At 34.4% G+C, this 24949-nt stretch overlaps 1 long non-coding RNA gene and 2 pseudogenes across 1 annotated transcript; 2 read left to right on the top strand and 1 right to left on the bottom strand.

Annotated features, from left to right (window-relative positions):
* Nucleotides 1-234: 234 nt before the first annotated feature.
* Nucleotides 235-18965, bottom strand: LOC120212461. The gene is made up of 3 exons (XR_005524698.1): nt 18895-18965; nt 658-661; nt 235-254 (listed from the first exon to the last, which is right to left on the bottom strand). It is a non-coding gene; the product is annotated as an uncharacterized LOC120212461 (long non-coding RNA).
* On the top strand, nt 12974-14850 carry LOC120212460 (annotated as a pseudogene).
* On the top strand, nt 18945-24886 carry LOC120212459 (annotated as a pseudogene).
* The last annotated feature ends 63 nt before the right edge of the window (nt 24887-24949 follow it).

Here is a 24949-nt window from a genome sequence, read left to right as displayed (position 1 = left end):
GAGAAATTGAATTTTTCAAACCTATACTTCTTCCCCTTTTTGTTATATAAAATATAATTCAAATTTAAAGTTCAAGAATAACAATGGAGAGTAAGTAAAAAGTTTAGCATAAAATCATTCGAAAAATCAAAACTCCCCTTCAATAAAAGTATTCCAAGAAAACTTTTGACAAAAAAGTTTAACACATAAAAGAATATTGAATTTCAATTAAAAGAAAACACATTAGTAGTACATAAAATTCAATAAATCAAAGTCTAATATACTTTATGCAATACCATTTTTTTTGTATTTAAGTGCATGTGCGTAAAGCTATCAAAAACTGTTATGCATTTGAAAAATTGATATCAATTGTTAGAGAGATATCATTTGCAACAAATCACATGCATAAACATTTAAATTAAGGTCAAAAATTAAATTTTGTAAAAACAAAGCATTAAAACCAATTTTGACCAAAATTCATTATGATAAACAAACATTTATGAAAAAACATTAAAACTTTAGAAAATGTTCATCACAACACTTTTTAACATACATGAGATAGAAACATAAAATTATTTAAAATCAAAACTCGTGCATGATTAAACTAAACTCGTCCATTCCATATCAAGTGTGGCTAGAGCATTTGAATATCTTCACTTTCATCACCATTGCTCCTACACACCTACAAGAGACATTTATGTGGATTTTGGTATCCAAATTGCTTTGGATCCTTGAACGTTAGTTTCAATGCCCCTTGTTCCCTTAGGAAACCATACTTGTTTAATTTTAAAATGTTTTCCTTTCTTTAAAGGACAAGTATGTTCTTTGTGACCATGATAATGACAATGTAAGCATTTTGTCATTATGAAATTAGATGAATTATTTAAAATGATTTCCTTTTCTTTTGTTAAACACTCAAGCTTAACCTTTAAATCAAAACTTTCTTTTTCAAATTTTCAATTTTCATTTTTGAAAGCTCTAAATTCTTTTTCAAAATTTCATTTTGTTTTTCAAAATCAACTTTTTCTTTCAAAAGAAAATCATTTTTAGCTTTAAGTTTTAAAATCATTTCCTTGTATTTAGAATTCATGGTCTCAAACTCCAAAAATAATTCAACATATGCATCTTGTAACTCATTAAAAGAACATGAATAAGATTTATTAGAGTTAGAAGATACCTTGGGCTCTTCAAGAGCCATTAAGCACACCACCTTTGTTGGTTCTTCTTTCTTGTTTCCATGGAACTTTTCGAGCCTACTCCAAAGATCCTTGGCATTTGAACGAGAAGAAAATCCTTCATAGACATCGAAACCAAATGAACAAAACAATATGTGCATGACGTTAGCATTTTGTTAAGTTTTCTTCTGTTCTTGGGTACTCCACTCATTCGTCTTCTTCTTTGGAGAAGAGTAGCCATTCTTGATTATCTCCCACGCATCAAGATCATTGTATTGGATGAATAGATTCATTAATTTCTTCCAATAATGGTAGTTGGATCCATTGAAGTATGGACACTTGTCGATCGGTTAGGAGTCTTCCATGTGGAACGAGTAGTAGGTAGAAGTCTTCTTCTCGGTTGTGTCGAAAATAGATAGAGCTTCTTCAATGATCATCTTAAGGTTGTTAGACCTTATAATGAGCCAAGCTCTAATACCAATTATTGGGATTGATTAAGCTCAATTGAACAAATGAATAATTGCCAATAGGGGTGAAATGGCCTATTGAAAAATTTTGGGTATGGAGGAGAAATGATAGGAGCATTTGCACAATGATTTATAGTGGCTAGACTTCTAAACCAAGTCTACATCCACTACCTTAGCTCTACACTAAGGATTTTATAACAAATTCATTAATTTGTTCTTTCTTTTTCTATGACAAAGAGATAACATTTACAAAACCCTTAGTTTTTCAATGGCTAAACTAAAATAACTCCCTTTTACAAAGGTTAAAAGATGTAAACAATAAAACCTCACAAAAGTAGGTTTTTACAAGAATTAAGCTCACAAGAAAATAATAGAAAGATTTACAATGAGCTCAAAAATACTTATGTACAAGAGAAAAGGAAAAAAAAAGTAAAATAACTTTTCTCTTTATCTCAATTGCTTAGATGTGTGTTGTAACCTTCTTCAAGTGTTATCAACTTATTTTTATATGTTCAAATGAGTTGGGAGTCTTCCATGTGGAACGAGCTGGAGGTAGAAGTCATCTTCTCGGTTGTGTCGAAAATGGATAGAGCTTCTTCAAGGATCGTCTCAGGATTGTTAAACCTTCTAATGAGTCAAGCTCTGATACCAATTGTTAGGATTCAAATGAAGCTCAATTGAACAACTGAGTCTACATCTACTACCTTAGCTCCTCACTTAGGATTTTCTAACAAATCCACTAATTTTTCTTTCTTTTTCCAGGAAAAAGAGATAACATTTACAACTCCCTAGCTTTTCAAAGGCTAAGCTATAACCAATCCCCTTTACAAAGGTTAAAAGATCTAAACAAAAAACACCTCTCAAAAGGAAGGTGTTTACAAAAATTAAACTCACAAGAAAACTATTAAAAGATTTTCAATGAGCTCAAACACATATGTACAATAGAAAATGAAAGATAAAGAGTGAAATAGTTTTTCTCTTGATCTTTATTGCTTAGATAGGTGTTGTAACCTTCTTCAAGTGTCCTCAACTTATTTTTATATGTTGGAATGAGTTTGTGTTCGTTTCTATCCGTTGGAGATGTTTTGGAGCCATTGGGGATCAATTTTCTACAAAATAAAACTACCTAGAATAGGGAGTATCAGTACTCCTTTCATGAGTATCGGTACTATCTTTATAATTTTTTAAATAAACTAGCCGTTGAAGACCGTTGGGATTGACCAGTATCGATACTATGCGTCATGGTATCGATACCATTGTGTAAAGTAGTATCGATACCCCTTGAGTATGAGTACCTATTTTTCATTCTGGAATTTGAGCAATTTGGAAAACAATTGGTAGTATCAATACTACCTATAGAGTATCAATACTTCTCTTACCTTTGGTATCGGTACCACATGAACAATATCGATATTGTTCATGTAGTATCGATACTATAAGAACAATATCGGTACTATATACCTAAAAAACTATTTTGTGCTAAAATTCTAGTTTAATGGACTTTGAATTATTTTTTGAAAAACTTTGAACAAATTCAATCAAGTCTAAAAACATTTTTCCTTAATTTGTTATATCAAAATATTATAAAACATGGTTCAACAATCTCTATGATAATGGACTAGTATACACCTTCTCATGATGGTCTCTCTATATATTGATGGGGCTCACCATTTCTTCTTCTAGTACTCACCAATTGATCCCACCAAACAAGAGCATAATCAATTAACTCTATGACTTCCATTCGAACCTTCTTTTGTTCTGAATAATTATGACATTCAAATACATGTTCCACTTTGGTTTCCCAATCAAGATAAGCTTCTGGATCCATATTTCCTTGGATTGCAGAGATGTTTGCTCTAATTTTGTTTAGGTTGTCATCAAAGGAATAATGAGCTCCTTGTTCTCTCGGATGATTCCTCCTTGATCCTAATGAAACTTGGTTAACTTCAGCGTTGTCCACATTTTCAATTTATTCATCTTGTCTTTGTTAAGGTTGCCTCCTTATAACACCAAAAGATGCCTCCATTTGATCTATCCATTCATGAATAGGTTTGATCTCCAATATGATTAATTTTTCCATCCAACATGATTGCTTGTGCTTATAAGTTTGGTACTTCTCCACTAGGTAACTAACTTAATTCTCGAGACATGGTTAGTGAAATAATAAAGAATTGTGTATAAGGACCTTACTGAAAGTACTCTCACAAAAAGCCTCACAAGAACACTCCAAAGAAATTGAAATACCACTCAATTCACTAGTGTTTGCACTCTAGGACTAAATGGCTTTTACACATCATCTTCTGATCTCACACACTCAAGCATTTCTCAACTTGATCTCTTCCCTCCAAGGTTCTTTGTAGACTTACTCAAAACTTCTCAAGTAGTATTTACTTGTTGTATGTCAGCTACAAAAGGGTTTGTAGGAATGAAAAACAAATATAATGTATAGGGTGACTTAGAAATAGAAAAAAGAAAGAAAATTGTAACACCCCGACCCGGATCCGAGTTCGAGGTGTCACATTGACTTTTCAAAAATGGTTTTCATTACAAATTGGCTAAAATTTAAATTCACATTTCAAGAAATTGAATATTTTGCATTAATTAAAATCAATTGGTTTATAAAACATATCAGAGCATAAACAACTTAAATCTCTTAGTACATGCCAACTATATTTAATATAACAAAATACACATGATTCATAAATCTTTTCTGATCTAAACTTCGAAAATGAGAGTCTGACTTGTCTTGCTTCTCTTTGCTCCTTAATCTTCTCGAAACCTACGTGTGAAACATTCACACGCTAAGTAGACGACTTAGTGAGGCATAATAAACACATATAATGCTATTTATATATCCTAACAATGCATGTATATTTTATACTGTCATATCATACAACTCATATACTTTTTTATTTAACAAATATATACATATATCATTTATGTTTTTATCATGCTCATATATTATTATTATCATTCATATCTCTTAGTCATATGTTCTTGTACCTAACATTTTTAACCATACAACACACACATCATCATATCATTCTTGTAACACCATTCATATCACAAAAGCATATACATCACATATATTGTATTTGTGGTCATATGTTTATTAGTCGTAGCCCATGTACACATGTGAGAACTAAAGATATGTGAGTACATAGAGGTTGTGTACATATGCTGTCACTATAGCTCGTATAATTCCCAGTTAGTGGCATATGAAATTTGTCCTGAATGACCACATAGATGTCCCGAAGGACTACATATCACATATATGTCCCGAATGACCACTCCTTAAGGACCACATACATATTCCAATGGACCAAATAGGTGTACCGAAGTACAGCATATATGTTCCAAAGGATTACATATATTTCCCGAAGGACCAAGTAGAACCCTCGACTCTTGGCATAACAACTATATCTCTTGCTCTCATGACACATAACATGGGCATTATCATTTATATTATTTCACATATTCATAGGCACGTGATTCGATTCACTTACGTGTAAAACATTTTCATATGATTCACATTCACATATACTTTTCCTCATATATCTCATATAATGTCTCAAGTCTTGTGATCATGTAAACACATCACTTATTTTCATATAGCTCATATAATTCATATCATATGGCTTATATCTTATTCTTATATCATCACATATATCATCTATACTCATTCACATATATACTAACATATACTAACATATATCATGTAACATATACAATAACCAATAACATATACACTCATATCAAACACATACTTATATTTATGAATTCATGCATTCTAATATAGGAAATAGACTCGTCACAAGTCTTATTTCCATCAACTATCATATATCAACTAGTATGCACTCACCTGGCCTCACTAGTCAATACCGATCTCTTATCTCTTCTCGATGACTATTACTTGCAAAGATTCTTATTGTTGCAAGCTAATCAAAGCACTAATTTCTAAATTCTAGCTCAAGTAATATCGGTACTACAAGCACAGTACCGATACCTCTATGCTTGTAATATCGATACCCTTCCACGGTATCATACCCAATTTCGATTATGTTATCCTTATTTCAAAATGGTACTGATACTTTCTAGATGATATCGATACCCCCAGTATCGATACTCTTTGAACAATTTATAAATTTTAGCCTTATGGTTTCGATACTCATTCAACAAGTATCGATACCCATACCCCAATTAACACTCATTTCCTCTTTAAAGTATCGGCACTGAATGAACATTATTTATACCCCTGGCCCAGAATTCACTCCTTTAACCCGAAAATCAACCATTACCTAACTAAATTCCTTATTTTACTCTTTTTCATGCCTTTAAACTTAACCACACTTATACAAATTAACTTATTTCACTTTAATTCATCATAACATCCCATATATAACTATTATACTTGAATTCAATAATCATGCCAAATAATCAACATGTTCCAAATTCAGTTCTAACACTTTGAATTTCTTATTTCTATTCATGAAAAGTCAAATTTAATCTCAAAACTCATTTACTAACTTCTTTCCATAATTTCACTTAACCACCCCTTATATTAAATCTTCTATAACTTCCTTATCTTTTATTTTCTATCTCCTTTTAAGTTCCCATTGTCTTTCCTAATGCTCCATTAATCAAAACCATTCTTTTAATTGCAAGAAAACCATGTGAATATTAAACTCACCTTATATATAAAGACACGGAAGAGAAGAAGATAACCAGGTTCTAGACTTCTCTTTTCCTTTTTATCCCATTCCACGTGTTTAATATCCCTTATAAAGGGAACATAAAAATCATTCCTATGAAAAGACAAATTTACCATTTACTTCATTCAATATTTACTAAACCATCCTTCACAAAATATTCCCAATTAAGTCCTTGAACTATTCAATTTTTTAAAATCAAACCTTGAAGTTTCAAAACTTACATTTTAGTCACTAGTCCTGATTTTGGAATGTTACAAATCTCCCCTCCTTTTTAAGAAAATTCATTCTCGAATTTTCACTGCACACATCGATAAGAACAAATTTTCTAGTGTTCTCTTGTTGCTTCCTCTACTTTAATCTTTCGTGATTACTGCTAATAAATTTGCCATTTTACTTCTTCAACTCTTCACCTACAGTCGACCTTAATCATCTATATAATATCACTCATCATATAGACAGGAATTTCAAAATTTTACCACTTAAGATCATGAGTCAATTGTTTCTTTTCGTCATTCTCTAAATACTTTGTCTCATTAACCAAACCTTTACTCTTATAAAATCCTTGTCTAAATTACGATACACGTAATCTTTTCATGTAACTTTACGTATTTATCCAATGAATATTCACCTTTTATCCTCAAGGTTGCTAACTTACTCCATTTCCTCATACAAATCTCTATTTAGTCTCTAAAGAAATTCTGATACATACTTTATAACAACTCTTTCTCATTCCACTAAGAAGGTAAAATTTTCCTACCTTAATATCAAACTTATAATTTACACCTCCATATACCCCTTGTCATATTTGATCCTTTAAATTCCATCTTCCATTTCCTGATCTATTTATTACTCCACAAATCAAGATCTCTTTGTAAAACAGATCATATCTTTTCCTTCAAGCTCTCATTCTCTTTTCATATCACTTATAATTATCCCTGATCACCAACTTTTATCACATTTTCATAACTTTAATAGTTAATACTACTTACACAAACTTTATTCTTTGTAGAATCTTTATTCGAATCACAATACACATATCCCCTTTTATCATCTTAAACTTTTCTATCAATCCTTAACTTCTTTCAAACATATGAATCCTTATCTCCTTCACTATATCACATTTACATGATCAAAATACATAACCATATCCAAATCCACGCCATACTTAGATAGTTTAACCTGACATAATCTTCTAATCCTTTAACTCTAATATACTTACTATCACATAACTTTGTTGGTCAGCACCAGTTCTTTCAATCTAGAGTGTAAACCTTCATCAAACCTTTCATATACATTATTTCTAGTCAAAATTTACTCATCACTAATTTACTTAACTTATCAAACCTGCATTCTTACTCATACACAATGCAATCTCCTTTGTTCAAACTCAAATATTCCAACTTCCTTTGTCTTATAAATTGATCACCGACGTACCCATTCTTAAACTCTTCCGAAACAAGATCTACATCACTTGATCATTTAATATTCTCATGATATCATCTATCCCCTCTACTCTATCTTATCAGCGTAGCAAAGTAACTACTCTACTTCAAAATGATGGAGATCCTCAAACACTATTCAGAGGCATTTTCAATCTCTTAAAAATAATCCTTAATATGATAAAAACAATTTCTGAGGTGTTCGCTCTTCATTCTGCCTGGTCGGGCAGGTGAATTGCTACCACCATTAGATCTATCACTTCTTACTTTCTTCAAAAATTCTCATAATCAGATTACTACTATATCATACTAATCTTATTCTATTAGCAAGACAACATACTCCTTACACTATCAGATCATAAATTTTTCACCTTGTGTTGGAATGTACACATTTTAAAACTCATTTGACTTCGGTTTAAGCCTAGAATCGACTAAACCTTAGCTATAATACCATTAATTATAACACCTCAACCCATATCCGACCTGGATCCGAGTCCGAGGTGTCACATTGACTTTTCAAAACGTTTTTCTTTACAAATTGGCTAAATTTTAAATTCACATATCAAGAAATTGAATATTTTGCATTAATTAAATCAATTGGTTTTACAAAATATATCAGAGCATAATCAACTTAAATATCTTAGTACATGCCAACTATATTTAATATAACAAAATACACATGACTCATAACTCTTTTTTGATCTGAACTTCGGAAATGAGAGTCTGATCTGTCTTGCTCCTCTTTGCTCCTTAATATTCTCGAAACCTACGTGTGAAACATTTACACGCTAAGTCGATGACTTAGTGAGGCATAATAAACACATATAATGCAGTTTATATCTCCTAACAATGCATGCATATTTTATACTATCATATCATACAACTCATATACTTTTCATATAACAAATACATACATATCATCATTTATGTTTTTATCATGCACATATATTATTATCATTCATATCTCTTAGTCATATGTTCTTGTACCTAACATTCTTAACCATACAACACACACATCATCATATCATTCTTGTAACACCTTTTATATCACAAAAGCATATACATCACATATATTGTATTTGTTGCCATCTCTTTATTAGCCGTAGCCCATGTACACATGTGAGAACTAAAGATATGTGAGTACATAGAGGTTGTGCACATATGCTGTCACCACAGCTCGCATAATTCCCACTTAGTGGCATATGAAATTTGTCCCGAATGACCATATAGATGTCCCGAAGGACCACATATCACATATATATCCCGAATGACCACTCCTTAAGGACCACATACATTTCAATGGACCAAATAGGTGTACCGAAGTACCATATACATGTAAAACATTTTCATATAATTCACATTCACATATCAATCACATATACTTTTCCTCATATATCTCATATCATGTCTCAAGTCTTGTGATCATGTAAACAATCATATAACTCATATCATATGGGTTATATCTTATTCTTATATCATCACATATATTATCTATGCTCATTCACATATACACTAACATATACTAACATATATCATGTAACATATACAATAACCAACAACACATACACTCATATCAAACACATGCTTATATTTATGAATACATGCATTCTAATATAGAAAATAGACTCGTCACAAGTCTTATTTCCATCAACTATCATATATCAACTAGTATGCATTCACCTGGCCTTACTAGTCAATATCGATCTATTATCTCTTCTCGATGACTATTACTTGGTTGACTTGTCCAGAATTTGCTCTCGATCGTTATCTACACGAATACAAAATCCAATAAATATCGGAATTCGAATTACTTGCAAAGATTCTTACTATTGCAAGTTAATCAAAGCACTAATTTCTAAATTCCAGCTCAAATAGTATCAGTACTACAAGCACAATATCGATATCTTTATGCTTGTAGTATCGATACCCTTCCACGGTATCGATACCCAATTTCGATTCTGCTATCCTTACTTCAAAATGTTACCGATACTTGCTAGATGGTATCGATACCCCCAGTATCGATACTACTCATTTGGTATCGATACTCATTCAACAAGTATTGATACCCATACCCCAATTAACATTCATTTCATCTTTGAAGTATCGGTACTGAATGAACAATACCGATACCCCAGGCCCATAATTTACTCCTTTAACCCGGAAATCAACCATTACCCAGCTAAATTCCTTATTTTACTCTTCTTTCATGCCTTTAAACTTAACCACACTTATACAAATTAACTTTTTCACTTTAACTCATCATAACATCCCATATATAACTATTATACTTGAATTCAATAATCATGCCAAATAATCAACATGTTCCAAATTCAGTTATAACACTTTGAATTTCTTATTTCTATTCATGACAAGTCAAATTTAATCTCAAAACTCATTTACTAACTTCTTTCCATAATTTCACTTAACCACCCCTTATATTAAATCTTCCATAACTTCCTTATATTTTATTTTCTATCTCCTTTTAAGTTCCCATAGTCTTTCCTAATACTCCATTAATCAAAACCATTCTTTTAATTGCAAGAAAACCAGTTGAAAATCAAACTCACCTTATATATGAAGACACGGGAAGAGAAGAAGATAACCAGGTTCCAGACTTCTCTTTTCCTTTTTATCCCATTCCACGTGTTTAATATCCCTTTATTTCATTTAATATTTACTAAACCATCATTCACAAAATATTCTCAATTAAATCCTTGAACTTTTTAATTTTTTGAAATCAAACCTCGAAGTTTCAAAACTTATATTTTACTCACTAGTCCTAATTTTGGGATGTTACAAAAATGTTACATACAAAACAAGTTACTTACAACCTCACTATTACCACAATCAAGTCTTCAAATGATGCTTACTTTGCTTGATAAGTGAAGTTGATGTTGCTTGTGCCTTTTGAACCATTCTTCGTTGTTGTGTTTTATTTTTGAAGTCTTTTTATTTTCTTTGAAACTTTGAACTCCTTTTGTTATTTTGGAGCCTTCTTGCTTTGAACTTCACTTGCACTTCTTTTTGTTCTTTTTCTTCTTTTTGATGGTAGAGCTTCACTTCTTTTTGTTGTTGTTGCAGTTTGCTTCTTCCACCAATGCTCTAAATACTACTTGATGTAAGGTAGACTACCTCCTGATTGTGGATCTAGGAAGGAAGCAAACAACCTGCAAAGTAAGCGAATAGATGCTAATCAGAGTGGCTTGGATAGTTGATGAAGGGTGATGTAGGTGGGCTTGAAATGATGAAGTAAAGGGCTAGTTTTGATGTTATGGCCGTAGGGAATGGTTAAGAAGAAAAGGAAAGGTGATGGTGAAGTTGTATCTTGAAGAAATGCTCAAAGAATAACCTATACTAAAAAGTATATACCCAACCTTTATAAGCTCTCTTAAGATGTAGTAAATAAGGACTTTGACCTATTAGATATATGATCCAAGAGCCTCAAGTATCTATGGAAATGAAAAAGGGGTGATACCACAAGTATCGCTACTTGATAAGTCGATAAATTCACAAAGGACTAAGGAATGAAGAGTTAAACTCTCAATTGTATTAAAGCTCAAAGATGGGTACCTTACAAAGCCAAGGCATTGGCTATTTATTCAAAATGAAGAGACTAGATCGAATGGTTATGTATGGATTCGACAAAGGTGTTTCCTATGAAGATAGATGTTCATTTAATGATTAATTACAACCCCTAGTAATGAATAAGTGAGGTGTTGATTCGGCTAGCCTTTCATAAGCCTTATGACTTCTTTTGGTCGAATGATTAATATGGTTCGGTCTCTTGGAATGCTTGAATAAGTGTGTGCTTTGCTTGGTCGAATAGGTTTGTTGCTCTTTATCCTTGGCGCCTAAAATGTGTGGTTGAAAAGGCTTGGACAAATGGTTACAACTCCATTGAGAAATGGCACCTAGTTTGAATTCAAAGAAAGGCACATGTATTTTTAATGAATGCACATGTCTCCTTGCTTAATGTGCTCTTCCATGCTTTGCTTATGGCGTTCCCTCGGCCATATGTTTTTCACATGTTATGTGTATGCTATGTAATGACATAAGTAGCTAGCTCGATACCTAGTGTCACTCCAGCTGCCTCCAGTTACCTCATGTACTCAGCTCAGTTATTGTAGTCCTCAACTACTCTCCAGCTAATGCCAGCTACTCTCCAGCTAATGTTAGATAACCTTGAGCTAGGATCCTTATGTTTGAGCTCCATTCAGCTGCTTGTCATCACTTCGAGCTATCCATGAGTTGTCATGCTTGTTGTTTAGCTTTTCCAAGCTTCCATATGGTGCCTTACCAATGTGTATACCTATGGAAACAAAGAAAACAAACAAATGAGACATGTGTGAGCTATAATCAATCCAAATGCTTGCTTCCACCTATGTTAACCATGCAAATGAGCTAAGGATGAATGCATGAGCTATCATAAACATAGCATAAGCTAAGGAATGATGCAAACTCATAATAATAACATATATTAAGCTAGGAATGAAAGTAATTAATAACACATGCATAGTATAAAACTAAGTATAGGAATGTGGGGCTACTATCATGCTTTATATTCAATAGTCATGCATAGTATGAAGATGTTCGTACATAATTAACAACCTGAACATAGAATGCATAACATATGTTAATAAGGCATAACAATAAATGATGATATGGACATAATATATCAAATTAATGCTAAGTATAAAATGTAAAGAGAAAAAGAACGAAAAGATTGAGAGAACTCCCTTAGTCTTCAACCATGAATAAGATGTTAAGAAGAGGAGTAGGTGCAAGAATGGGATTGTATAAATAAATATTTACAATTAAATTTAAACATAAACTCCAACAACTCGACTTGAAATTCATAAATTCAACTCAATTTTTTAAATAAAACTATTATTATAAAATATGACTAATCAACTCAATTAACTCAAAATTTCTTAATTCAATTCGATTCGATTAAACATTCACCCCTATTTACAATTTCATCCTCGACACCAACACATGATTTGACATCCTTCTAGATGTGAGTTAGAAAGTGATTCCCATCCTTGTGTAGCATCTCTTTGCATTATAAAATTACACGGAGATATCGATTGTAAAATTCTATTCACAACCAACAAAGATTAATCAAACTTCAGAATCCACTATCCCATGTCCATTCCCCCTTATATAAAGCAGCCAAACAAAGCTAGCGGAGTCATCACATGCACATCGACAAACCAGCAAAAAAAAATCAAAGAAAGTGATGGGCTCCATAGCAACTCGTAGGAGAGAACTAAGTGGCGAGAGCAATTGGGAGGATCTATTGCATCCTCTGGACAGTGATCTCCGCCGCTATATAATTCACTACGGTGAAAGGGTTGGATCTGTCGGAGATCTCTACGACGATGATACCGGCAAACCGGACGCTTCAAAAGAAAACTTCTTCGAAGTGGCTTGTCTTATAAAAGGAAACAAGTTCAAGTATGTTGTGACTCACTTCCTTTATGCCGACTCCGAGTCTGAATGGTTTGGGTATGTGGCGGTGACCCCAGATGATGGCAAGGCTGTTGTGGGCAGGAGGGATATTTTGGTTGCTTGGAGAGGGACTAAAACTGACACAGAGTGGATCCACAACGCCAACTGTACTCCCAAACGAGCTACGGAATTGTTCGGGCCATCCACTGAAGCTATGGTGCAGACTGGCTTCCTCTCTCTTTATACTAGTGCCAGAACGCAGGTATTTCTCATATATTGTTTGTTTCTGATATCAATTCAGTCGAGAGATTGAAATTAATTAGAAAACTAAAATATTTTATGGTGATTAATAACTGCTATACTTCCTCGAAATCTCTTCCGTAAATTGTATCTATATCTTCTTTTTTATGTTAACTGAAACTTTTGGAAGAACTCCTCTAATGAAATCCTTTGAAGACTTCTCCCCTAATCAAAGCTTCAGAGGTTAATATCGTTAGATTAATAATAGCATTTGATATGATTTCTAATAAATCCACTTCAAATTTATTGTCAGACAAAAATATACGAAGAGACATCGGGTGAATCCAACCATCCTAAAACTTTCAAATTCACAAAATCACATTCTGACAAACTATTTTAATTTAGAGATTTTATAGTTATCTTCAATGTCGGGGTTATGATAGATATTTGTACATTGATAGACCAAATATATATATTGTATCCTTTATCTATTGATATAAAATTTTGCGTCTATCTCTATTATTAAATGATTAAATATCAGTTGATGAATATCTAGTATAACCCCAATACTAAATATCATTGTAATATCTTTAGGTTAAAATTGAAGAAAAAATTCTACTTCTTTTTACTCCCTTCATATCTAAAGATAAAAGGATATAATTCGTGGTTCAAAAATTGACTTTTTATTAATACGATTCTTTATCCAAATAAAGATGATAATATTCTAGCCCAAATGTTAGTATCAACAATAATATTTCTTTGTTTTATTTATTCAGGTCGTGAATGCAATAAGCGACCTAGTGAACAAGTACAAGAGTGAGGAAACAAGCATTACCGTAACAGGCTATAGCTTGGGCGCAGCACTCGCGACTCTAACTGCAATGGACATAGTGGCCAACAAAAAATTAAGTCGTCCATGGTCACGGCCTTCGTATACGGCGGTCCGCGTGTCGGAACCACCAGTCTGAAGAACAGATTCACGCAACTCGGCAACGGTGGTTCTCTTCATCTTCTGCGCATTCAGAATTCCTCGGACCCCGTTCCGAAACTCCCAAACAACTCGGTCTACGACTACACCCATGTGGGAGAAGAGCTGATGGTCGACACCAGCAAGTCGGACTACATGAAATGCAAAGACTCCTGTACTGCTCACGATCTGAACGTGTATCTGCATGGAGTTGCGGGTGTACAAGAACAAGGGTTTCGGCTGGCGGTTGATCTTGATATTGCACTTATGGACAAATATTTGGACTGTTTGAATGACACTAAAATTCCTCCAAAATGGTGGGACGTGGACGAGAATCGCAGAAAAATGGTTCAAAAGGATGGCGGCCACTGGGAGAAGAAATAGGTCTTCTCGTTGCTTGGTTAAATAACATTTTACTAATATAATGCATATTGTAATATGAATAAGGTTCCTTAATAAATTAGCAGTGGGTTTCGTGTTTGTCCGCAAAGTTCATGCTTCCTAGGTGGAAGTTTGTGCATCGAAGATTTCCTATTTGTCCTAGTCCATATGTACATAAATAAAAGGCGTGGAGTTATTTGTGTACGAGCTATATGTTTTTTATTTTATTTTAGGGTAAATTACTCTAATTATCAATGAACTTTACTCTCCCTTCTATTTCATTTACTATACTTTAAATTCGTTCAATTTTCGTATTAAACTTACTACATTTTGGTTTTTTGTCATTCCGCCATTAAATAGTTAATATCGTTAAAACGATATCGTTTTAGAAAAACTAAATTTTCACCAAAATGATGTCATTTTGCATCTATATAACAACTAATTTATAACGTAGTTAGTGAGAAAACGACAGAGTGACTAAAAAAATCAAATGTATTAAGTTCGCTGAGAAAATTGAACGGATTTTAAAGTATAGGGAGTAAAATAGGAGAGAGAGAGAGAGTAAGTTTAGTGATAGTTGGTGTAATTTACCCTTTATTTTATATATGTAATATATGTAAGAAGAGAAGAAGATTTCATGAAAGGTATGTGAGGTTTTAGGGAAAACTACACAAATGATCACTAACGTTTGAGTACTTTTTTTTATTAAAATTTCAAAATTTATATATTAGTCACTAGCGTTATTCATTTGCAATGTCACAAGTTTTATACTCATTGGGAGCATTATCCTTTTTTCCCTCTAGAGTTCTTTCCCCCCCTATAGATAAGATTAAGATTAGATTTAGAAATTGTCAAAAAAAATCGATAATCAAAATTATAATTTAAATATAGTTTAGTGACCTTCGATTTACTTACCCAAAAAATTCAAAAAAAATCAGCCGCGCAACAGATTAAGGTTTTTTTGGCCCAATACCCCAAACAGATTAATTATTTGGGTATTGGGCCAACATGGACTTTATTTTTGAAACTACAACACTCTCTACAGTGAATACCGAACTCGTCACCTCAAAGTGATAAGTTCCTGAATATATTATTTTTAAATTGTCCATGTGAAGTGGGCTTCACGTGGGATATTATTTTTTTATTATTAAAATGACTCGTCACCTCGGCGTGACAAGTTCGTTTAAAAATATTTTTTATAATTAAAAAATAAAATAAAAAGTATAAATTTAAAAAATTAAGTGAAACTGGTCACGTCGAGGTGACGAGATTCTTTAAATTCAAAAAAGTAACCATTGGTAAATGACTATTGGGCAACGGTCATTGCCAACAGTCACTTGGAATTCATCACCTTGAGGTAACGAGTTCGACCGGATAAAATCTAAAAAAAATGAAAATTAAAAAAATGCAAAGTAATAAAATAATTAGAAAAAAATAAATATTTACAAAGAAAATTTATTATATTTCCTAAGTTCTAGACGATGTCGTGGAGTGGTCGAATGATAATGTCGCGGGGCTCGTCAAGTATGCCGAGGTCGTAGGCTTTGACTACCGTCGTCGTTGTCTTGCCGAGGAGGTGTGCTTAACACACTCTAGGACCCACATTCGAAATGCAGTGATGGATTTATGACATTTGAAGCTATCATTGCCATAACTGGTTCGACTTGGCTTCTACTTTGTTGAACATATGGGATATGCTCCCACTCACCTGCAACCGAATATTCTGTCGAAGATGCTTGAGTGTATTGCGATGCATCCTATGAACCTCCAACTTAACTCAGTTGAGTCTCGGCTGAAGTATGAAACGGAGGATAGAAACAGAAACTAGCATGAGATGCATAATAGTACTCTTCAATTGTAGATGCTGAAGCGAAAGAAGACGACGAAGATGCTTTCTTCTTGGACTTGGACTTGGCGCATGTGTCCTAATGATATTTCCATTCTCCCATCTCTTCAGATGTCGTGAGATATGGTTTCTCATTTGCTTCGTGATTTTGGGGATAGGGAGAATAGTCAAAATCTAGGTCCAGCAATGTAATGTCGAGACGCGGGGGAACGATTGTTCAAGTTGATTTCACGCGTCGAGGTATATAGCGTGTTTCACCGGTCAATTTTGATATGTTTCCCACGCGTATCAATTATATGGACTGCGTCCATATCAACCATCTACGTAGAAATCTACTGATGCGACGCAAACTATCGTATCACTCTATCAGTAACGTGCCACCCAACAATCGCATAATGCAATAACGACATCACGACACACCATAAATGAAACCCCTCAAAAAAATCCCCTTAGCAATAACTGGTTGATCTCCACATCAACATATGGAAGCCAAGAGAACTGTAAATATTCAATATCAAAATTAGTATATATAAAGTTAAAAATATTAAAAAAAATCGTATCTCATACCGCATATCGACCGACAATGTCCATCCTCATTCGTATATCTCGTCCAGTGGCACCCGCCAACTTCGTCTCGAATATTTTATGACGCCATCTAATTTTTTTTAAATAAAAAATATTATAAACAAATAAAAAAATTAAATTTATTTAAAATTATCATAAAAAATAATTATCTTGCAGCCAGAGGAAACTCGATAGGGGTTGTTGTAATTGGCGTCATAAACATGAATCGATTCCAAGCCCACGATTGTAGCAGTATCGGACAGTCAGTGACATCGACTTTCGACTTGGTTGGACAATTGTAGCCTTGCAAAGCTCTCAGTACAGAAAGGCATCGCCGAGCCCCAACTGGTATTACTGCACACAACAAAGTCTTCCAAATATCGCATATACTGAGTATGCACCAAATTATCGGATTTATCCGATAATAATACCCCTCTGATCAGTTGGAGAAGATATGCTCGAGACGCAAAAATAACCTCCTCCTTAGTAGACTTGTCCGCACTTGGAATTTCGATTCCAACCATGTTATCCGTACCTGAAAGTTGTCGATGACTTCGAATGGTGGCCATTTTCCCAAAACTTGGTAGACCTACGATGCGGGGTCATACATGTTCTGACTCACCACGGGGGCTCCATTCACATAAACATCAAATTGTTAAGCGAAGTCTTCCAAATTACTCGCCACTTCACCACTCAGGAAGTGGAACGTGTGTGTCTCAGGTCACAAACGTTCAACCAAAGCCTCAATCAAAGCCGGTTACAACTTGAAGGCACGCACAAATATGGGTCGGAAATAGACTGGATTGCTGCAGATATATCAAGGTCCACTAATGCGACTCTTCGTATGTCATCCAACGCTTACGAATATTCCATTCATCATCTGGTCGGCGTACGATCGACGAAACATGAACGTTATCCAAGTGCAACATATATTCTCGGGTTGCCATTTTTTGAGATTTTTAGAGAATATATGTTTTCTTGTATTTTTTTGGATTTAGGGTTTGATGAAAAACCAAAACTCTAAACTTCTATTTATAGTCTTACATCCAACGATTATAAACGACTAGTTGGGAAAAATACCCGGCCTTTCTCATCACCTCGAGGTGACGAGTTCTAAGTGACTGTTGGCCATGACCGTTGGCCATATAGTCGTGACCAGTGACTACTTTTTTGAATGTGAAAAAACTCGTCACCTCGACATGATGAGTTTCACTTATTTTTTTTTAATTTATACTTTTTATTTTATTTTTGTAATTTAAAAAATTATTTTTTAAACGAACTCATCATACCGAGGTGATAAGTTATTTTAATAATAATAAAATAATAGTCCACATAAGACCAACATCACGGGGATAATTTAAAAATAATATATTCAGTAATTTATTACCTCGAGATGACGAATTCGATATTTACTAGAGTGTCATGGTTTCCAAAATAAAATCAAAATTAAGCCAATACCCTAAATAATTAACTCCATGATAGAATTGGAAAAAAAACCACGGATTAATCTCTCCAGGGCCCCACCATGTGGGACGGTGATTGCTGATTGGCCTATTCTTTTTTTTTAAATCCATTTTACCCAAACCCTTTACGGCCCACTGGATCCACCACTATACCAATACGTTGCCGTTTTAAACCTTCCCCATCCTTTCACCCCCCCCTCTCCATATCACTGACAGACATAGTCATCTTCATTTTCACTCCTTTGAATCTTGTCTGTAACCGAAAGCTGAAGGCAAAATAAGCTTCTTTGTTTTAGGCAACAACCTGATTAAGATCCGTTTTAGTATAAATCGGGTGATCGGGGTGCATTTTTCTCTTAGTTAATTCCATTTTTAAGAAGGAACTTAGAAATAGAAGCTTTGGATCAAAGCATCCAAGTTTTCTGTTTTTCAAATAAAAAATTCCACTGTGGGTATAAATAATTGAGGACGGGAAGAGAGTTGTGATGAACGGAATGGGCAGACAGGGGAGGATATCTGGTGCGTCAGGGTTGCAAGTGCACCATCAGAGACAATACTCTGATAACTTCTTGGAAACGACGTCGAATGGAAGATGGCTTCAGTCTGCCGGCCTTCAGCATCTTCATTCTTCTAACAACTCTATTCCTCCTCTTCAGGTCCTCACGCTTTTTTTTATAGATTTTTTTTTTCATGTTTTTGTTCCGGATATTGTGCAGATAACACAAAATGAAAATTTGTATCCACTTACACGTACTTCTTTTGGTATAAACGGAAAGTGTGGAATTTTTTAGATCTATAATTACGTGATTTTTGGTCTTAATGATAAGAGAAAATTGCGATACAAAAGTCCCCTTTTTTGGCACTAAAATAATTTATTTGTTTTTTAGATTCCATTTGGTTGGAACATAAATGGGGTTTTATTCTTTTTATGGATAATTTCCTTTTTGTATATCTATAATCAGTTTCCAAGGGGAAATAATGAAAAGAGCTAGAAGTAAAAGAGAAATTTTGTGTTTATCTGTTTAAATTGTTATGCTCGATTGACGTTCTACTTCGAAGATTACAAAGTAATGCTGGGAGGTTTTGATTAGAGGATTGACTTCTGGATCTTTATGCATCCATGTTCAATACAATTTGGTTATTATATCGAACTTTGAATGATTGATTGTGTTATTTTGCTGCTCGACTTGAGAGCAGGATGATGCATTTTATGGCGGTAGAGATGGAGGAGGACAAGGATCTAGAATTTATAGGAACGTGCAAAGGGGTTTCAATATGGGGAATGAATTTTTCACTGAACCTATGAGTCCTCCGGTTAGTTCACGGCCGTCGAGCCAGAGGAAGAACGGTGAAGAATCACCCAATGAGTTCAGTCCTGGTCTCTTAGATTTGCATTCTTTTGATACAGAGCTTTTACCTCAGGTTGGTCATTCACCATTTCTTTAACTTCAGTGGGTTTATTTTTCACGTCTACTATTGATGGACTAAATATCAGTAATATAAATTATTGTTTGGTGATAGAAGTAAGCTATTTGAGTGAATTCAATTTTCCCTTGTAGCAATTTTGGTTGATTCCTACGGTATGTTAACAACTTATTTTGATTTCTGTCACATGCACTTCGTTCAACCCATAGTTACATAAATCGCTCAATAGCTCACGATCTACATACTGTACGCTGCGATCCAAAACGCGGTACGAACGCATTCCAGGTCGTTCCAAAATCGCCGGAGACGAAAAAAGTTGAAGCTTTCTTCATAGATCTACGTTGATAGACCCATTTTTAGGCGAAACTAACCTTAGATCTGAAACAAGGGTGAGGAAACGCTTTGGGTGACATCTCTCTTTTATTTCTGACGTCGGCGTACGGTGTCGGCCGTTGATGACGCGGCGGAAAACCATCGGAATCTGGGCGCCGGTTGTATCTCCCTCTCTCTCTATCTCTCAAAAATGAGAAATGAAACAAAATGAAAATAAGCCGTTTGGCTTATATATATATATATATATATATATATATATTAAGCAAAACACAATCGTTTTGGCTTTTCCCCATTTCTGTGTTTCTGGTTAAGAGTAAATATTATTTAAATCCTTGTTTTTTTTGTGTTATTTCAGTTATTAAGGGACTTTTAATTTCTTTTATTTTATTCTTACTATTTATAGTTACTTATAAAATTTGATGTAGAAAAATAGCAACCTAAGAAACTGGTACATCGTACCGGAGTGATCCGAAATGAGTCTACCCCTCGTACCGAATTTTAGGGACCTAGCGAATTGCAATCATGTTCCCGTACCGGAGCGTACTGCGATCCATGTGACTATGGTTCAACCCATACACCTCTTTGCAGTTTGCCCATAAATTCAAAGTTGCAGTGAAATTGAAAGATACTTGTACTTTTGTTTTCTCTAGAAGTATGCAATGTAGAATTTTGAGATTCAACTGGATGAGTATTTGAACTGATGCTGGATGTGTAAAAATGTAATTGACGTATTTTTTTCTGTTGCCAAGGCATTGGAAAATAAAAAAATTATTCAGGAGTAATTCAATTTTTATACTTGTTTATGGTAATGATTTTTTTTTATTGGTGACAGATGCCTGTTCCCAACCTGTATAATGGTCATTCTCTCTATAATCCAGTTCGAGGCAGAAGCTTTGACGACTCTGAACCCTATATTTCAAATAACAAACAAACAAGTAGGGCTGGTGGTGTGCTAGAGAATGGCCTACTCAAAAGCTTCACGGCAGACAAAGAGAAGGTCAATTCAGTTGCAAAGATCAAAGTTGTGGTATGTCTTTGTTCTGCTGATTACCTTTGACTATCTCATCATAATTTGCTCTCTTTTCAACCTAAAGGAATTGCAACAGCAACACAAGCAGTAGATGCTGGTTACTAGCTTGTGATTCATGCCTGTTATCATCTATATATCTTACATCAAGCTACTTCCACCACTAAGAGTTTCTATGGGTTTCTGATTGCAGGTGCGCAAGAGACCTCTCAATAAAAAGGAGTTGGCAAAGAATGAGGAAGATATCATAGAGACCCTTTCCAATTCCCTAGTAGTGCATGAGACTAAACTTAAGGTAACAAGGTCACGAAGAAGCATAGGGATCCAAAATGAAACCAGAAAATCTCAATGTGTATTCCCCAATTTTATGCCTGAAGTAACAAAGGAAAATGCAAATGGAACCAATGACATGCAGTTTTCATATTAATTATTTTAAGCAGGAGTTTTGTACACCAATAAGAAATCTCAAAGGAACCTTGTTACTTCTATTTTAAGTGTCAAATGATTATTTCGGTCCCCGGAGGAAGTATCATATGCTCTTTATGCCATGACATAGCACATTGAAAAACCTATAGTATTTTCTCGTGTTCATTTATTAATTGTTTTTTTAGACATTCCAACCATTCATCTAATCTAGTAGCATAGGAGTATCAGTCTATCCTCATACTACATATATTGGCATGTTTAATTCTTGAAATTTTGTAGGTTGACCTTACGGAATACTTGGAGAAGCATGAATTTGTTTTTGATGCAGTGCTGAATGAGGAGGTATCAAATGATGAGGTGAGTAGATGATCTGAACTTATTAGTGGATAAGGTTAGAATATATTACAGGATATGAATTTCCTAGAATGGTTGTTTCCTCACTCTGTTTTGGCTTCATTTTTCTTTCTGTAGGTCTATCGTGAGACGGTGGAGCCCATAGTTCCTATAATTTTTCAACGCACTAAAGCCACGTGTTTTGCATATGGCCAAACAGGTGAGTAACTGTCACCAATGTTAGATGGATACTTTGTTGAAGTTTGTTGCATGACCCAAAATTTGGATTTAGTCATTTAGTGTAACATTTCTCTAGTTTTAAATTGTTCTGAATGTGTTATTCTCAGAAATTTTATTAGCATAATTTTGTAGTTATTTATGAGGATGTGTTTTCTAAAGCGTTGGTCATTATTTTTTCCCCATCATCGGTGAAGCTGGAGGAGGTTTCTTTTTTGCTGTGAATTTTTCTTGTTTGAGACGAAATTATAATCTGCCTTCTGCATCAATTCTTCTCTTATTTCTGAATTACATATTTAAGCCATCTTGCACTTACAGGTCTTTCTCTTGTTCAGGCAGTGGAAAAACCTATACTATGAAGCCGCTTCCTCTTAGAGCCGCTAGGGATATTTTGAGGTTGATGCACCATACCTACAGGAACCAAGGGTTTCAGTTGTTTGTAAGCTTCTTCGAGATATATGGAGGAAAATTGTATGATCTTCTCGGTGATAATAGGAAGTAAGCTGTTAATTGTTACACGCATTCATCTTTTCTGGTCGGTGGTATTGTTTCTAATTCTCTGAAACCCAACCTTTCTTTCTGCAGAAAACTTTGCATGCGAGAGGATGGGAAGCAGCAAGTTTGTATTGTGGGTCTGCAAGAGTACGTAGTATCCGATGTAGAGACTATTAAGGAGCTTATCGAGAAAGGAAATGCCACAAGAAGTACTGGTACCACAGGCGCAAATGAGGAATCATCCCGATCTCATGCCATACTTCAGCTTGCCATCAAGAGTTCTGTTGATGGCAATGGGTCAAAGCCTCCCCGTCTTGTTGGCAAGATCTCCTTTATAGATCTGGCTGGAAGTGAACGGGGTGCAGATACTACAGATAATGATAAACAGACAAGGTACTGCTCATCTTTTAAATTGCAAAATGACCATGGATATGGGGCAGATTAAATAACGGAGCTTGATATAAAGAATAAATGACAATATTTTGGAGATAGTTATGCCAAATAGTATGTTTCTGGTTCATCTCGAAATTTAATGTCATGCAGTTGTCTTAGTTGTTTGGCCTCTATATTAATTTTAGTCAATAATTAATATCAAATCCAAACATTTCAAAGTAAAAGTGTGTTTAAGTAGTCTAAATACACCCCTACTCCTTGTTTTTGCATTTAAAGTTTGGTTCGAGTTCATGGTTTCAGATCTTGCATACCAAATATTTTTCCTTGTGGACAAACATCGGATAGGTACAAATTTAGTTTTGCTGAATGTGCTTGTTTAATTAACCTTTTTTAATGCAGAATGGAAGGTGCAGAGATCAACAAGAGCTTGCTTGCCTTGAAGGAGTGCATAAGAGCTCTAGACAACGATCAGGGCCACATTCCTTTCAGAGGCAGCAAACTGACAGAGGTTCTAAGAGACTCATTTATGGAAATTCTCGCACGGTTATGATATCTTGCATTTCACCAAGTTCAGGATCGTGTGAACACACTCTGAACACCTTAAGATATGCAGATAGGTAAATTAGCTTGCCTAATTATAAAAAATGTTTAGGCATCTGTTTTTAAAGTTATTCCGCTTTCGGTTTTAATTGTCTTCTTTCATGCATTTGACTTATAGTCGTAAAAATTTCATCTAGGGTGAAGAGCCTTTCAAAAGGGGGAAACCCGAAGAAAGATGTTTTATCTTCGACCTTAAATCTGAAAGAATCAACTGCTCAGCCCTTGTCTTCGGTTTTATCAACTGCATCATCATTTTTGGAGGATGATATTAATGATACATGGCCTGACGAAAACGAAAGAGATGATTTTGATGCATCAGAAGACACCTATGAGCAGCAGGAGAAACCGATGTGGAAGCAAAATAGGAAGCGAGATCAATACAGTTTCTCTACATTGGAGAACAAGATACCGAAATCTAACGGTCAGACGAAGTGGAAAGAACCAGTAAGATCCAATTTCAAGCATTCAAATTCAGATGATGATTTGAATGCTCTCCTACAGGTAATTTTTATGAGAGAATTATTATCATTAAGAGACATACAAAGTAACTTGTTTGAATGTTAAAAGCCAAAGTGATGCTTTTACAGGAAGAAGAGGATCTTGTAAATGCTCACAGGAAACAGGTAGAGGAAACTATGAATATTGTCAAAGAGGTAAACCTGAGTTCTTAACACATTCTTTGCCTTCTTGAGCTGCTTTCATGATTTCATTAAAGTTTAATGTAACATTTCCAGGAGATGAACCTGCTGGTTGAAGCAGATCGACCCGGAAACCAGCTGGACGATTATATATTGAAATTGGCTGCTCTTCTCTCGCAGAAGGCTTCTGGCATCACCCAGTTACAAACCCGGTTGGCGCATTTCCAGAAGCGCTTAAAGGAGTATAACGTGTTAGTATCTTCATCAGGCTATTGATCAAGTAGTTGAAGATAGAAGTCAAATTATTCATTTGATCTCTTCCTAAATACATTGCTGGATTGGTTTGGTATTGCTAGAT

The sequence above is a fragment of the Hibiscus syriacus genome, unplaced genomic scaffold (assembly GCF_006381635.1).
Source record: "Hibiscus syriacus cultivar Baekdansim isolate YM2019G1 unplaced genomic scaffold, ASM638163v2 tig00110013_pilon, whole genome shotgun sequence".
In the NCBI taxonomy this organism is placed as follows: domain Eukaryota; kingdom Viridiplantae; phylum Streptophyta; class Magnoliopsida; order Malvales; family Malvaceae; genus Hibiscus; species Hibiscus syriacus.
This window is presented reverse-complemented; position numbering and strand designations above follow the sequence as displayed.